This window comes from Cheilinus undulatus, linkage group 20, assembly GCF_018320785.1.
Source record: "Cheilinus undulatus linkage group 20, ASM1832078v1, whole genome shotgun sequence".
NCBI lineage: Eukaryota > Metazoa > Chordata > Actinopteri > Labriformes > Labridae > Cheilinus > Cheilinus undulatus.
The window spans coordinates 26761426-26775733 of NC_054884.1; the positions used below are offsets into that span (position 1 = coordinate 26761426).

General features: G+C 39.3%; 1 protein-coding gene across 3 annotated transcripts in view; it reads left to right on the forward strand.

Moving 5' to 3' along the window:
* Positions 1–14308, forward strand: part of pald1a (phosphatase domain containing paladin 1a) — a 107389-nt gene that overhangs the window by 83750 nt on the left and 9331 nt on the right. The gene's annotated exons all lie outside the window — the stretch shown is intronic.

A 14308-nucleotide genomic window follows, 5' to 3' on the forward strand; every position in this document is an offset into this window, starting at 1 on the left:
GCTGCTATCAAAGAAACCTGTACTTCAGTAATTTGTACTAAAGGAGCCCCTACCCTCATGGTCAACATTGCTGCATTATAATTCCTTTTCTGATTGGTGTTTGTATTTCTCTAATATTTTGAGATAGTGGATTTTTGAAATTCGTGAGCCGTTATTGTCAAGTAGTGTAGAAAATTGATGGGAAAATTAACTTTTTTTTTTCTTAAGATTTTTTTTTAGATGAATCTTTAAGTGTTATTTAACCTCAAGAAAAAACTGTTGATATGCCCTTCATTAAACCACAAAATGCACAGCATTGTGTCCTCACAGTTAGATCCCTATGAGCTGAAAATGGCTCAGATTTGTCACTCAGGCACTTGAGGGATGCAGGAAAACCTGCTGCTAACTTTCAAGACTTAATTTTGAGCTTTCTCTTCTGTTGCTCTGCAAGTGTAAGGTGTTGGTGTTTAGGCCTTTTTATAAAAAGTGTGGCGGGTTAATTGATTACCAGTAAATTGGAGCAGAAAGAAACAGCAGACTAGAAACTGTGTTTTTTTTCTTGAGCCCATTTTGTGGCGGGTTCCTGGAGTTTCATTTGAGTTTTTCTCCTGGAATTTACGAGATGGTTCTGGTTCTATTGTGGCCTGCTTCTTCACACACTGAACTTCATAATGTCTCAGCTCTGTGTTTTTGTTGCTACATTAATCGTTTGGCCAGCTGTGCCCCTACAGTAAAGACGAGAATTTATGTGCATTCCAGACAAATGAGTAGTCTGTTAGTGGTACCCAGCACACACACACAAACACAGACACACAAAAACTGCATGAAAATGTATGTTGCAATATGTGAAGCTCATGTGCCTGTAAAGAATAAGCAGTATTTGGCCAGTTTACAAAACTCATTGAAGTGTGATTAGGTAAAGCTGTAGCGGAGTTAATTATTTATGTAAACAAATACTCCATCTCCACTGTATGGCTTCATTAATATATTTATGAGCATTTGGTTTTAGTTAAAAGGTGTTAGCTCTTGTTTACGTCTAAGCTTTAACATCAGACATCAGTTATTTTTGATATGAAAGAATTTCCAAAACAAAGGCAGCAGCAGTGGCAGCTAAAAGCTATGTTTTCTTTGAATTGGCAAAACAGGTCTTTATGTTTGTGTTCTCAAAGCATCGTATTTGAGGGTCTGGAATTTATCCTAAAGCAAACAAATAAGCCTGAATCATAATTTGGACTTCTGCCTGACATTTTTTATTCATATTTGTGAGCAGACGGTCTGGAGAAACATGGCCCTGAGCCTGGAATGTGTAAAACTAATTGAGTGGAAATCTCTTCCTTCTTTGTCCTTATTGAGGTGGAATAAACTCGAAGAAAAATCCTGGAATTCCAAAATAGACCAGAACAATAGCTGTGAAAACAATTGTCAGAGAAATATGCGCAGACAATCCGGGCATATTCTTCCTGTTATGAATGGCAAATATATGTGGTGCATCAGAGTGACTCTAATGGCCCAAATATGCCATGAGAAAATAAAGGCGTGCTTACAGAGCAGGGGCGCTCAATTTTAAAGCAGGGAGCCAAAAAGAAACTTAAGTGTATAAATAAAACTTTCAAAGTTTAAAATATATACGAACATCACACATATAACCTTCACCTGCGACCCGTGACCTCTAAAAATCCCCCAAATTCTGCTGTGTTTTTATGATTTAACAGCTGAACTATTGAATCATTCTCAAAACAAAGCTGTTCTTCTAAATAAAAGCTGGCTTATGAATTTCAGGAAAACAATTTTCTAGTCCATATATAGGTGGGTATTTTTGAAAAGAAAGAAGAAAAAAATCTCCATTTTCAGTACTAAATCAGATCCATACTTACTGTATTCTCAAAAAATTTTCATCCACATGAAAATTAATTAATTAGCTTCTGTAAGCAAGTCGAGCTCACCCATTCTCACCAAACTTGAACCAGGTCTCATCCAACCGAGGTTTGTTTCTTTGAAGTTTTGTGTGGACCTCCATGTTCTATTCAGTCGTCTGGTCTGATTCATTATTGTGTTTAGTGTCCATGCTTGCCATTGAAACTTAAGTGATAACGTCGCACACAAGTGGCATCAAATGGTGGAAAAGGTACAGTATGAAGTTACGAGCCAACATCTACATTTTCCCCATCTCCATGTGAACACTGTAAGCAGGCTTCTAAAAATCAACCTGTAAGGAGTTTTCAGGTTTCCAGTTCTCCTTGCAAAAACTTAAATGTAAATCTTCTTTTGCATGTGGGGAAACAGGAGTTTGGTGTTTTGTATTGACTGCTGTGAACTTTATAATTTTGCCTCCATGCTGACGAAAGTCAACATTGCATTTCAAACACAGATATGGGTATTATTGATAAAGACCAGCTATCTCTAACCCAAGACACTGGATAGACTATTTCACATATCCATTGCATGAGACATACAATTTATGACAAGCATTTGGCTGCTTGGCCATCACACCATCAAGGACTGTACTTACATTGTATTCAGATAAATGTACTTTAAATGGAGCCCCCCCCCTTTTGCAGCCTCCATTCTTCTTTGAAGGCTTTTTGAGTGTTTCTGTGGGAATTTGTGCCCATTCATTCTATAGAGCATTTATGAGGTCAGGCACTGCTGTTGGATGAGAAGGCCTGGCTCCCAATCTCTGTTCCAGTTCATCCCAAAGATGCTTGATGGGTTTGAGGTCAGGGCTCTGTGCAGGACAGTCAGGTTATTCCACACTAGGGCTGAGAATCAATTTCCAGTACCGACATGGCACTGGTACCAACACATCCAATACCTACCGAACTGAATTGCAACACAGATATCAATACTCCAATTCGATACCTCACCACTCCAAATGAAAGGCAAGAAATACTTTACAGAATTTGAGATATATATTTATCAAGTTACACCAGTTTCCTTTCTCATCCCATGTTTGACTGGCATCTCGTAGATATTTCTGCCCAGGCAGCTTTTGCTCTCCCACTGACTTTCAAAACACTTTTTCCCTCAAAAATATCGATTCAGGCACCATTAAGGCACTGGCACCATAAAAAGTATCTATTTTGTACCAGCATCAGAAATAACACCAAACAATACCCAACCCTGTTTCACACCAGGCTCATTAAACCATGTCTTTAGCATGTCTTTACCATGCACCTTAGCTGCTGTTGACCCTGTGGTCTTTCCCTTTGTGGCTGTGTTGCTGTTGTTCCTAAATGCGTTCACTTTCTTATATCACTTACAGTTGGCTGTAGAGTATCAAGCAGAGGTAATATTTGACAAACAATCTTACTGAAAGGTGGCATCCTTGACAGTACCACGCTTGAAGTCACTGAACTCTTCAGAATGACCTTTATTGTGTCACAAATGTTTTCAAACAGAGATTGCGTGGCTAGGTACTTCATTTTATACACCTGAATTCAATAACCTGAAGGTGTTTAAAGGTGCCAAATACTTTTGTCCATATTGTGTGTAATTCACATCCTTCTGGGCAACAACTCATACACAGTAGGCATATGCTGCTCTGTGGTGGAAACTACATAAAACAAGCTAAACAGACAGTTGTTTTTGTTGTTCACTATCATTGGAGCCAGCTGGTAAGGTAAACAAGCTAATCTCTTCTCTGGCATCCATTGTTTACAAGTTTTTCATGGCTACATGGAATCTGGCCAGTCCATCAATTGTGCTAGCTTAAACTATCCCCACTTCCTTGTCCATGTCAATGCATGTGACAGAGAGGATAAAAGGAACAGTTTATTAGAAAAGCAGGTTTCATAAAAATGTTCTGATTTTAGGTTGTGACATTATTAATTCAGAAAAACAGAAGACTTTTATAGTGAATGCCATAGGCTTCAATCCAGAGGCGTGATGACAGCATGACTTTTATTTTGGCACTGTTGCAGAATCCCAGGTGGAAAATGTCTGACCGCCATTTGGCTAAGCAGGTTTTCAAGGGTCAAGTGTTTTCTTTTGTTACTGGCACCTGTTGGACATCATTAGACATCTTCAGAAACAGTTGATTACATCTGCTTTGAGCTGAACTGAAAAGGCACTAAACTATTTGAATTAGAAGTTTTCTAGACTTTGCAGCCAGCGGCGAATGTAAAAGTCAGTGAGTGTATCTTTTTTTATTTACTTCTACTGTGTCTCTGTGTGTTTAAGGAATCTGTACAAAACCTTAAACTTGAATGCTTCTTTTTGATTTGTGTACTGTTTTGTCTGCTTCTTTGATCTTTGACACGCTGTTAGCGGGAGAAATGTGTGATGCATTCAGTGGCACCATGAAAACAGCTCTTAGCAGCTTCTCACTGAAAGGACTGAAAAGATTTTATGAATTGAGTTGTTTTTATAATTCATGAGTTTTCCATTATGGGCATTTGGTTTCTTTAAAATGAAATCATAACCTTAATTACACTAAACAACTTTAGTTCAGATTAAAAAATCCTAAAATGTTTATCACTTCCATTTTGTATTCATCTGGGGTTTATTATTTTGTGTTAAATGATTTTTTTTTAAAAGGTCAATCCACTAACTGTAATTTGTAAACAGACTTTTGAGGTGATTGGTTGATTACCTCATTACTTGAAACTAAATTATGAATGTTGTTATTCAGGAAACATTTAATGACTTGCATACTTCTCACACAAGCCAGACAGAGTTTTCGCTTGACCTTGTCTCCGGCCAGAATGATCAGCAGTCCTCAAAAATTCCAGCCATTTAGAACAAGTACCAAACATTTGCTTTAGATAGCCAGGTGACCAATAACCTGCATTTAACAGCAATAAAACATGCAAAAATAGAAACAACGACACAGTTTTATGATTACACTAAAGTAGGACTGGGAAATATGTTTCTGTCTGAACGGATCCAAGTCCAACACAGTAGAAACCAAGCCAGAGTTGTTTTTACCCTGTTCTTACAGCCTGCTTGACACATATTAAACATGACCAGACCTTGGAAAAAAAACTGCAGAAAGATATTCTTTTATTCATCTTTGTGTAAATTGTTCAACCTAACATAATGAAAGTTGTGAGTTTTTCCTTACACACATGCAGTCAGTTGCATAATATACATATATGTTCAATACATAAACAACATCAACACATAGCTTCACATTAGCACCATTAGCTCTACGTTAACTGGTTAATACATTAGCAGCTTCCAGCCAAATACCATAAGCCTGTGACTACCCCAACAGATTGTCCAATGAAATAACTTACCAGTGCTCCTTTAACCAGGCATCACCTTAAAACACCACATTTCAAATAAAAATTTAGTCTTACTGTCAGTTGTCCTATATTAGTCCTATAAACTGATGATCTCAACTGTAACCTTTGCTAAAACTGTAAATCCAACCATTGTGGTTTCTTTGGAGTAGTCCTAATGAAAGACAAATGTGTCCACTGTGGATAGTTCAGTGCTGTCCTCTCATCAATGGCTCTTCCCTGCAGCTGATGTTATGTTTGCTGCAGCTACTACCATAGGCTAGATTAGCCAGAAAGTCCCAAGCTAGTACTTGCTATGGAGAAGTGAGATGGCTCTCTTGCTAGAAGCCCAAACGACCCATGCCCTTCAGCATGGCATGATTCTGTACTGAATACAGTTCCACTTCATTTGAGAATTTGTCATAGATAGATTTACCCATTCATCAAGGTCCACTACATTTCTCTGCTTGGCCCAGGCTCATCCACATCCCAGCTGCTGCATCAGTGATTATGCCGCTCAGCTGTCTGCAGTTCCCTTTGTTTCAGTATCCTTAATATCTGCAACAATTCAAATTCAATACCCCTCTATAACACTCATTTCCCTCCATAGTTTCCAGTAGTTAAAGTTCTAAGGAGATAGGCTTTGATCACATGAATATTCACCACCTTAATTACCTCAGCCAAGGAGGTTATGTGATCAGCAGGGTTCTTTAGTAAGTTTGATAGTGTTAGTTTGTTTGTTTGTTAGCAACATAACTCAAAAAGTTATGGACAGATTTTGATGAAATTTTCAGGAAATGTCAGAAATGGCACAGGGAAGAACTAATTAGATTTTGGGAGTGATCCAGATCCAGGAATTTTTTAAAGGATTTTTACTATCGGGAGATAGGGCTAATGGCAGAGGTCTGCGCTCTCCGAGTGCTTTTCTAGTTATCCGTGTGCTGCCTATGTAGATCAACAACCCTGGCACAGAACAGAAAGTTGGTTTTAGAAAGATTTATCTGAAATATAAAATACAATATGTAAATATTCACTATTTTCCTCTTTTGTATTGACATTTTTTTCAGCTGGACATTTCTGCTGTTAATATTCATATCTGCTGGACATCCAGCCAAAGACCAGTAAAAGCTGGCTATTAAAACTCTGACGTTAGATCTGGTACAACTGGGGTGAGACAAAACACATGTTCCGTTGTCCTTCATTCAGCCTGATCGAAATAAACAGCACATTACAGAGAAATTTGGAGCACAGCAGTAGCTTTGGCCGGGGTTTAGTTGTACTGGAAGCTGATAGCAATGACTGTTGCAGTGTAGTGTTTAGCTCCAATGTAGCTACAGTGGCAGATTTATCAGAACTAGGGCACATTTCTTGATTAAAACAAGAGCAAAGAGCCATACTGAGAGCTTCTCTTGGCAGAGAGGTTTTTGCACTTCCCTCGACGGGCCTCGGCACAAGTTTTATCCACCAAGTAGCTCCACTCTTTTGTCTTATTTTGTCTTGTGGCTTTGATTGGCCCGCAATAAATATGACGGACAGAACATTCCTCCAATTACCTTCCAAGAATTTTTTTTGAAAAGTCCTGCCTTTCCCAAACACTTACTATGGGAGGTTTCCCAGATGGATGTGAATATTTACAGTATCCATGCAATGGATATATGAAACGGTCCATCTGGCATGTCAGCTAATAGACAAATAATAATTAGGTAATTTCCATAGAGCTCACTAGTGCCGCCCACTTTTACAGTGCCTCTTGATTTGGCAGTAAAATTCTCCAAATAAATCCTCCATTGATGTTTCACTAAAACCTTATATTAACCCTTTAAATGCATTAACCTAGCTAACCAGCTACCTATATACCGTAGAAACACTTGATTTAACACAAAAATGGCATTTGAAAATGGTGAAGAAGGCAAAGGTATAAGACTGCACATATTTTTTACGTGCATGAAGGAACTACGTATCCCAGCATCCATTGTGATTACTTAAAATCGTTGATAAGGAAAGTTTTTTAAGCTTTCAAACCTTGTACCTACCTTATTTCTACTTTTATCTTATTGTAGTGTTTCACATTCTTGTAGCATGTATTGCATCATCAACAGTCAACGATCATTGTTTACAGGCGCAATAGACATTTCCATTGTTACTAGAGTGCCGACGGATCAGACACATCACTGTGAAGTTCTCCACAATTGCAAATGAACCATGTTTTTCATGGAAACTGCAATATCTCACAAACCTTTGCCTTCTACAGGAGCATATACTGTCCTTTCATACTCTGGTATCTTGTGGTAAGTCTAACTTTGATACATCTGGCAATAATCAAATCCTCTATGGTATAAAAACAAGTGAGATTTTTACTTCTGGAACCCAACTGTTAAGTTCTATTAAATAATATCTGTCATGCAAGAGAGAGACAAACACTGCTGGAGTACACACATACATTTAAAAAGCTGATGCGTGGATCAGCCATTGACAAAAAAAAAGTGCTTCAAAGTAAGAGAAGAAAGTGCAGGTCTGTGTTTATCCTCCAGTGTGTCAAAGCATTTTCTCCACTGCAGATGGATTTCTCACTTTTACACCCACCTAAGAGACAAGACAAAATAACTCTGGCACCCAGCATGGCTGAAATCCACCTGGTAGATGGCAGGTTAATGAATGTTATCCAAACCCTCTGGGGTTGTTCCCTAAAATCACATCCCTGCTACCTACACTTCTTAGTTAAAATGACCATGTTTTAAAAAGATAGTAGCATGCAGTGCAATTATGTTTGATTGCATGTGGTTCCCAAAAATCCACTTGACATACCTGCAAACTTCTGAGCTGAATTCTGTTCCTGCATTCGTACACAGGGGGCAATGTCTAAGGCATATTTTACAGTGACCCCTGCAGGTCTGTAGACACACATGTGAGGTGAATTTTCACCTCTCATGACACTGAGACCCTCTATAGGAGACGAATAACCAGGCACTTTTATATCAAAGCCATCCATCAACTGCACAGAGAGCATCAAACAAACATGCTACAGTGTATCAGATCTGACAAGAGAAAGCAGAGATTCACCAAGGGATAAGACTAGAACTGCAACAACAGGGCTTGAAAACAAGAAGAAGCTTCTTAATAATTTTAGATTAACATTTTCAATGACTCTCTCTACCTTGAACAAATAGACCTTCAAACAATGTGAATATCCAAAGAGAGTAGCACGGTGTCACAGAAAAACCCTCCATGCTACATAACTGACAATAAAAAATAATAACAGATGACAATAGTTGAAAGTTTTGTGACACACGTGACTCACCTCATCCACACTAACAGCATTATTGTGATTCATTTAGTGGCCCAGTTGCAGGGAGAGCTGGGTAGAAGCCTAACCAATCCGATCCAATCGACCCGAAGGCACAATCATTAGCCTATCACCAGTGACCGTGGCAGGATCATTAATGACAAACTGTGAACGCCCAAGGCAGTGGTGGAGGGGGGTCATCAACAATCCCGGTGGAACTTTCAAAGCTTGTTACACAACATCTGAGCCACACAGGCCATCCTGCTTTCCTCTCTGGGTCTTTGCATGGACTAGTTTGATCTCTGCAGAGGCTAGAGGCAGGAGCACAGTGTTCCCAGGCATGCAAGGTGCTGCTTATATTTGTGGTCTTATTCATATCTGTTTAGTTAAATTGCTTTAACACAAGACAGAATGAAACAACATCAGTAAGAGCCACAAAGTGTTTCAAGTCCGATCAGACACAGGTGGTGCCATGAAGTGCTGGCACATGGTGAATAGAAGCAGGTTTTTTCCTCCTAATGATATAAACATCATCAACAAAACAACTGTCACCACTAATTATGTCTACTTCTACTCTCCAAAATCTTCCCTGTTACCCATAACAGACAAACCTATCAGGAACTTTAGCATGCCTTCCTCTTTCTTCATCTTCACATATCTGAATGTCCTCCTGAACTGCGCTGCCCCTGTGTTTACGGCAGCTGAGTTTGTACCACTGAGATTTGCATTTATTTAGGAAAAGAAACATCTTGTATTATATCCTGTGGGTTTATTTTGAAATACGAACAAAATACAGATAGCCAAAGTTGAGAGGAGGAAAATAAAATCTCTTAGTCAAAGCAAGTAGACAGGTGAAGGAGGCGTAAAACACCAGCAGTGTTTGTTTACAACACAGGCTATGACTCTAGCAAGCTTACCCAAACTACTCTGAATATAATTACAGAGAAATTAAATCACACCGCAGGCTTTTTTTTTTGTGGTCTGATTAGTCTGGCTCTCACAGAAAAGCTTTTGTTCAAAACGTGATTTTGTCTTGTTGTACTTTATCAATACCAGAGCCAAGCATGCCCACAGAAAAAAACCCAATCAAGGGGCCCTTTACCAGATAAGATTTCTTAATATCAGCATGCATGTTGGATCAGTAGCAGTGGTGCTAGCCTCTTGGCTAAGGTTTACCTAAAAATGTATGTTAACAAATTATTGTTGCAATTGTTGTTTATATTTGGCGGTGTGGTTGTTCTTAGATCCCCTGTGCCTCCATGAGCCTATGTGGAAGCATCAGTGACAGCCTGTCCCTGCCTTTCCTGTGCCTACAAGGAAAGCAATAGGCAGGAAAGGCAGAAAGAACCCAGAACTGTTCAAACACCAATGACAACAGAATGACACTGATTAAGTCAGAAGCAGAATAAAGGAGGAGCTGGGGTGGAGGAGGGTTGCAGAGGGAGCCTTAAAGCATAGCCAGGCTAGAGCAGTTTGAATATGGCAGATTGAGTGCAATTAGCTAATAGCATGCTTAGAGCAAATCAGCTCTGAGCTGTCAGGTGGTGAGTGCTTGCATGATATCAGCTGATCTCAATGATACGGCAATGCTTGACTCTGTGGCCCTCCTGAGCCAACGCTATATGCCTGATTTTTGCTTCTTTGATGGGAGTAGTAAATATGTAGGTTAAGTAAGATGGGTATCATAGCTTAATTTAGAATGGGCCATGTTTTTGCAGACCTTAATGGGCCCCCCATGTAGCTGTGCCCCAGAAAGCTCTCCCCTTCTGCTCTCTATTTGGGCGGCCTTGACCTTGAGGAAGTTGCACTGGCTGCTGCCTTTGTCCACTTTTGTTGATGAGTTTATTCTAGAAAGAGTTAAATTTCTAATGAGTTAGAGCACTTATTAAAATTTTAATAGTAAGGAACAGCTGCTTCTGCTGTTGCTGGCAGATGAGACTGGCAGATCAACTCTTCACTAAAATGCTTCTATTCTGATCAAATGTTTGATCCATGTATAAACACGTTGTGATCAGATCACTTTTTTCCACATGTGAACATAGATGATGCAGAATATATGAACAAAGAAGTGCATGTAATACGCCGTTTCAATTTTGAATTTTGGCTTTTGATTTTACTATGTAAACCATGCAGGAGTCAGATGTATGGTTTTGAATTAATATACACTGCATTTTTCAACTGAATGTTGCCTATTTCCTCTTTGTGTACACGTTGCACAAATATTGTCCCTGGTGTCACTAGTGCATGTTGCCTCGTGGCCATGTAGCGAGATCAGAGCAGAAACATCAGAGGGGTTATTGGAATTGAAATCCATGTTTGCTAATCCAAAACACGGTGCTTTACACAATGGCAGGACTTGTGTACAGTGCATACCACAGATGCCTGCAGGAGAGGTACCCTATCAGTCACTCCAGCTGTTTTGATGTGTGGCACAGAGGCCTCCCTGTCCCCCCTGCACAGGCCCCGGTATGTGCGGCCTTTGAGATAGCCGACGGTGGGAAAGACCAGCGCCTCCTCACTAGCCTGCTTCTCCCCAGTTGCTCCAGTCACCCAGTGAGTACTGACGTTAGTGATGCCTTTGAGGCTGCCTCAAAGACAAGTTGCTCACTGCTCTGTTTACTGTCATCAGACTAGTCACTCTCAAGTGTATTTGTAGAAAATGTTTGGAAAGAGGAGACAACTAGGGAGCCGTGAGAAGTTGCTATTGGTTTCTTAGCATTTTCATTGATTTGTACATGTAAAAAAATTAATAAGAAGATAGATTTTAAAATACTGTTATGGGTTTGTAGAAAATAAACCTTATCATAAGCTACAAAACTGACCCCTCACATCTGCCAAAGGGTGATTCCAGTTAAGTGGCTGGAAAAAATAGAGACCTAAAGCATCTTGGTGCACATTTTTTTCATAGTGTTATAAGTGCTCAATAGAAGAAGGAAGAAATGAGATGTCAAAGGATTTAATGAAAGCTCATTATAGTTGGTTTAAGCTGGTCATGTTTTACATTACATTTTCCATGCCATCATAAAGGAAGTTGTCAATAAATATGAAAATAGTTCTTTAAATGTTCAGCATTAAAGCCTTGTAAAGAAATATCCCTCTCAAAATTACAGCTCTGAAATTGTGTTGATGGTAATGTGACTTGTAATGCAGAGAACTAATCCTTTTTCATCCAAAGCAAGGAACTGTTGAAACAGCTTTTCCAAACATCCTTGTTGTTTTAGTTTTCAGCAATTCTCAGACATGTCCTCTTGGGAGTCCCAGCCCATTCTTCTTTGTCAAACCTCCAAAGCTTCTCCAGATTCAATGGTCCTCTGATGTGGACCTTTGTCTCCAGTTCAGCACAAGGATTTTCAACGGTATTCAATTCTGGGCTTTGTGCAGGCCAGTCAGTAACGTTTACTTTGGTATTCTGGAGGTAGTTCTTCACCAGGAGCCACATATGTGTTGGGTCATTGTCGTGTTGGAAAACAAAGCAAAGACCCAGACCCAGTTTTGCTGTTGACTGCTTGAGGTTTTCTTTCAAAATCTTCACATATCCTTCTTTCTTCATGATTCCGTTCACCTTTGTGGGGTTCCAAGTTTCAGGCACATTAAACTGCCACCGTGTTTCGCTGTTCTTTCCAGAGTCCTTGAAATCTTTCTCTTCCTTCCTCTACCAGGCTTGTTCTGTTCTGTGTGGCTCACTTTGAATTCCTAGTACACCACAGTTATTGTGTCATGAATGAATTGTACATATTCAGGGAGAAAAGCTGTTGAAGGTGGGGATTTACACTGCGAGTAATACCAGAATCCTTTGCGAGTAACTCACAAGGCGTACCAGGAAGGCCTTTTTTTTTTCCTAAAAATCAATGAACCTACAACTGGGTTACTTTTGAGGAAATACGTTTTATGGAGTGCTGTTTTGTATTGAACAGAATCTTCATATTAAAACTAAGTCCACCGCAGAGATGTGCCAAGCTGAGCAGCACGCCTCTACTCATCTTGGAAATTTCTAGTGGGGCCACAATGGGACAGGAGTTGGAGTATTTGGGAATAGATTTACCTGTCACTGGGGGAGCTTGGGTTGTACAATGCACAGCCAATGGTGGACGGTAATCGTGGTCTGTCTTAAGTAATGTATGAGATACAGAAACAGAACAGACACTTCCAGTTCCATCTGTCTTTAGAGCAACATCCAGCCTTTTCATGGCACTGAAACATGTTGTTTTCACTGGCTCTTTCATTGCAACTGCAGTAACAAGTTATTGGCTGTTACAACTTTAAAAATGATGTATTTCTCTGGCTTTGAAAACCGTTGGAAATAACTGATGTCATGTAAGAACTCAACAAAGAAATATATTTAATAGTTATTCTTTAATGAATGTTGGCATTTCAGTGCAAAAATTCTTCATAATGTACCTTTAAGTGTCCTAACTTATGTGTAGATGTGTTTCTAATAAACAAACATTACAACAGACCAAAAGAGACTAGATGTTGGAGTTTAAAGTCTTTAGCAAAAAGATTGTCATTAATCTGACCTGACTGCTGCTGACATCCATTACAAACAGACTGATAATGAATGAGTTGAACAGTTTGTTCATAGACTCAGCTCTGACTCACAGCAACTGCATCCAGTCTCCCATGACCCTCTCTATCTCAACCCCCCAACATCCGCTTTTGAGAGATCTTGATCCTCTGGACGGCACCACCAGCAGACGGGCCCCTCTAACACAACCGTTTACTTTTTCAGACTCCTTCATCGTCTATTTAGACAGCTGGGCTTTGGAGGAGATGAGTCAGATTAAGAACACTAGCTAATGGCTCCAAATCTAAGGATCTCCTCAGAGTCCCATACACTGACTAATTATTCCACTTCAGCTACTCATTCTTTCCTTGAAAAGAGCCCAGTCAGCAGGTCTCCAGGAACCCTTTGGTGGTCCATCATTGTATGAGTGTGCCATAAGAAACTGAAGGAAGACGTGAACGTAAAAGCTGCATCACTCCAGTTTTAGGATTGGAGATGCTCTTTGTTGCTCTCAGTTACAGTGCTGGGAAAAAGTATTTGCCCCCTTCCTAAATTTTTTTGTTTTTTCTTGCACTTAAATGTGTCAGATCATCAAACAAATTTGAATACTAGACAAAGATAACCTGAATAAATGCAAAATGCAGTTTTTAAATGATGATTTCATTTAGTAAGTATGTAATCATCAAGGTGTTGCCTTCATTTACCTCTCATTTAATAATTATTCATCATACATTGTGCAACATTGTTTGCGAGTGACTGTACAAGGAGCACAAATGCAGCAGCTACGTGGTGTCAGTCTTTTTTTTTTTTTTTGTCTTTTGTTTGTGACCATTCCTGCTGTAGAAAACTAACAGTTTTGTCTAATCACTGTTTCATCCACAACCACCTCAGATTTATCTTTTTCAGTATGTTTTGATTTAAGAATTTTTACAGGGAAAAAACTGAACATTTGATCATTAGCTGAAGTTTGTATCAGATATATACAAAAATATATATATTCATATTCCAACAGATTTACTTATACATGCACATAGCACAAACATGCATAAATACCTTTAAATACATACACATATATTTCTGTACCCATATGCATGTAAGATATCTGCACATATTTTTTTTCCTGTCAGTTCATCCAAATGTGAAAAGAGAAAGCTGGAAAAAAATGCAGCTAATGGGCACCTCAGTTTCAGGAACAGAAAATTATTCTCTTCAACTTTCTTCTAGTTGCTGGCTCGGTCCTCGTTGAAAAACCTCTAGACTCATTTTAATTCTTAAGGAGCTTCGCCTCGGCCATTTAAGGTCTATTGTTGGCTGAAGGGC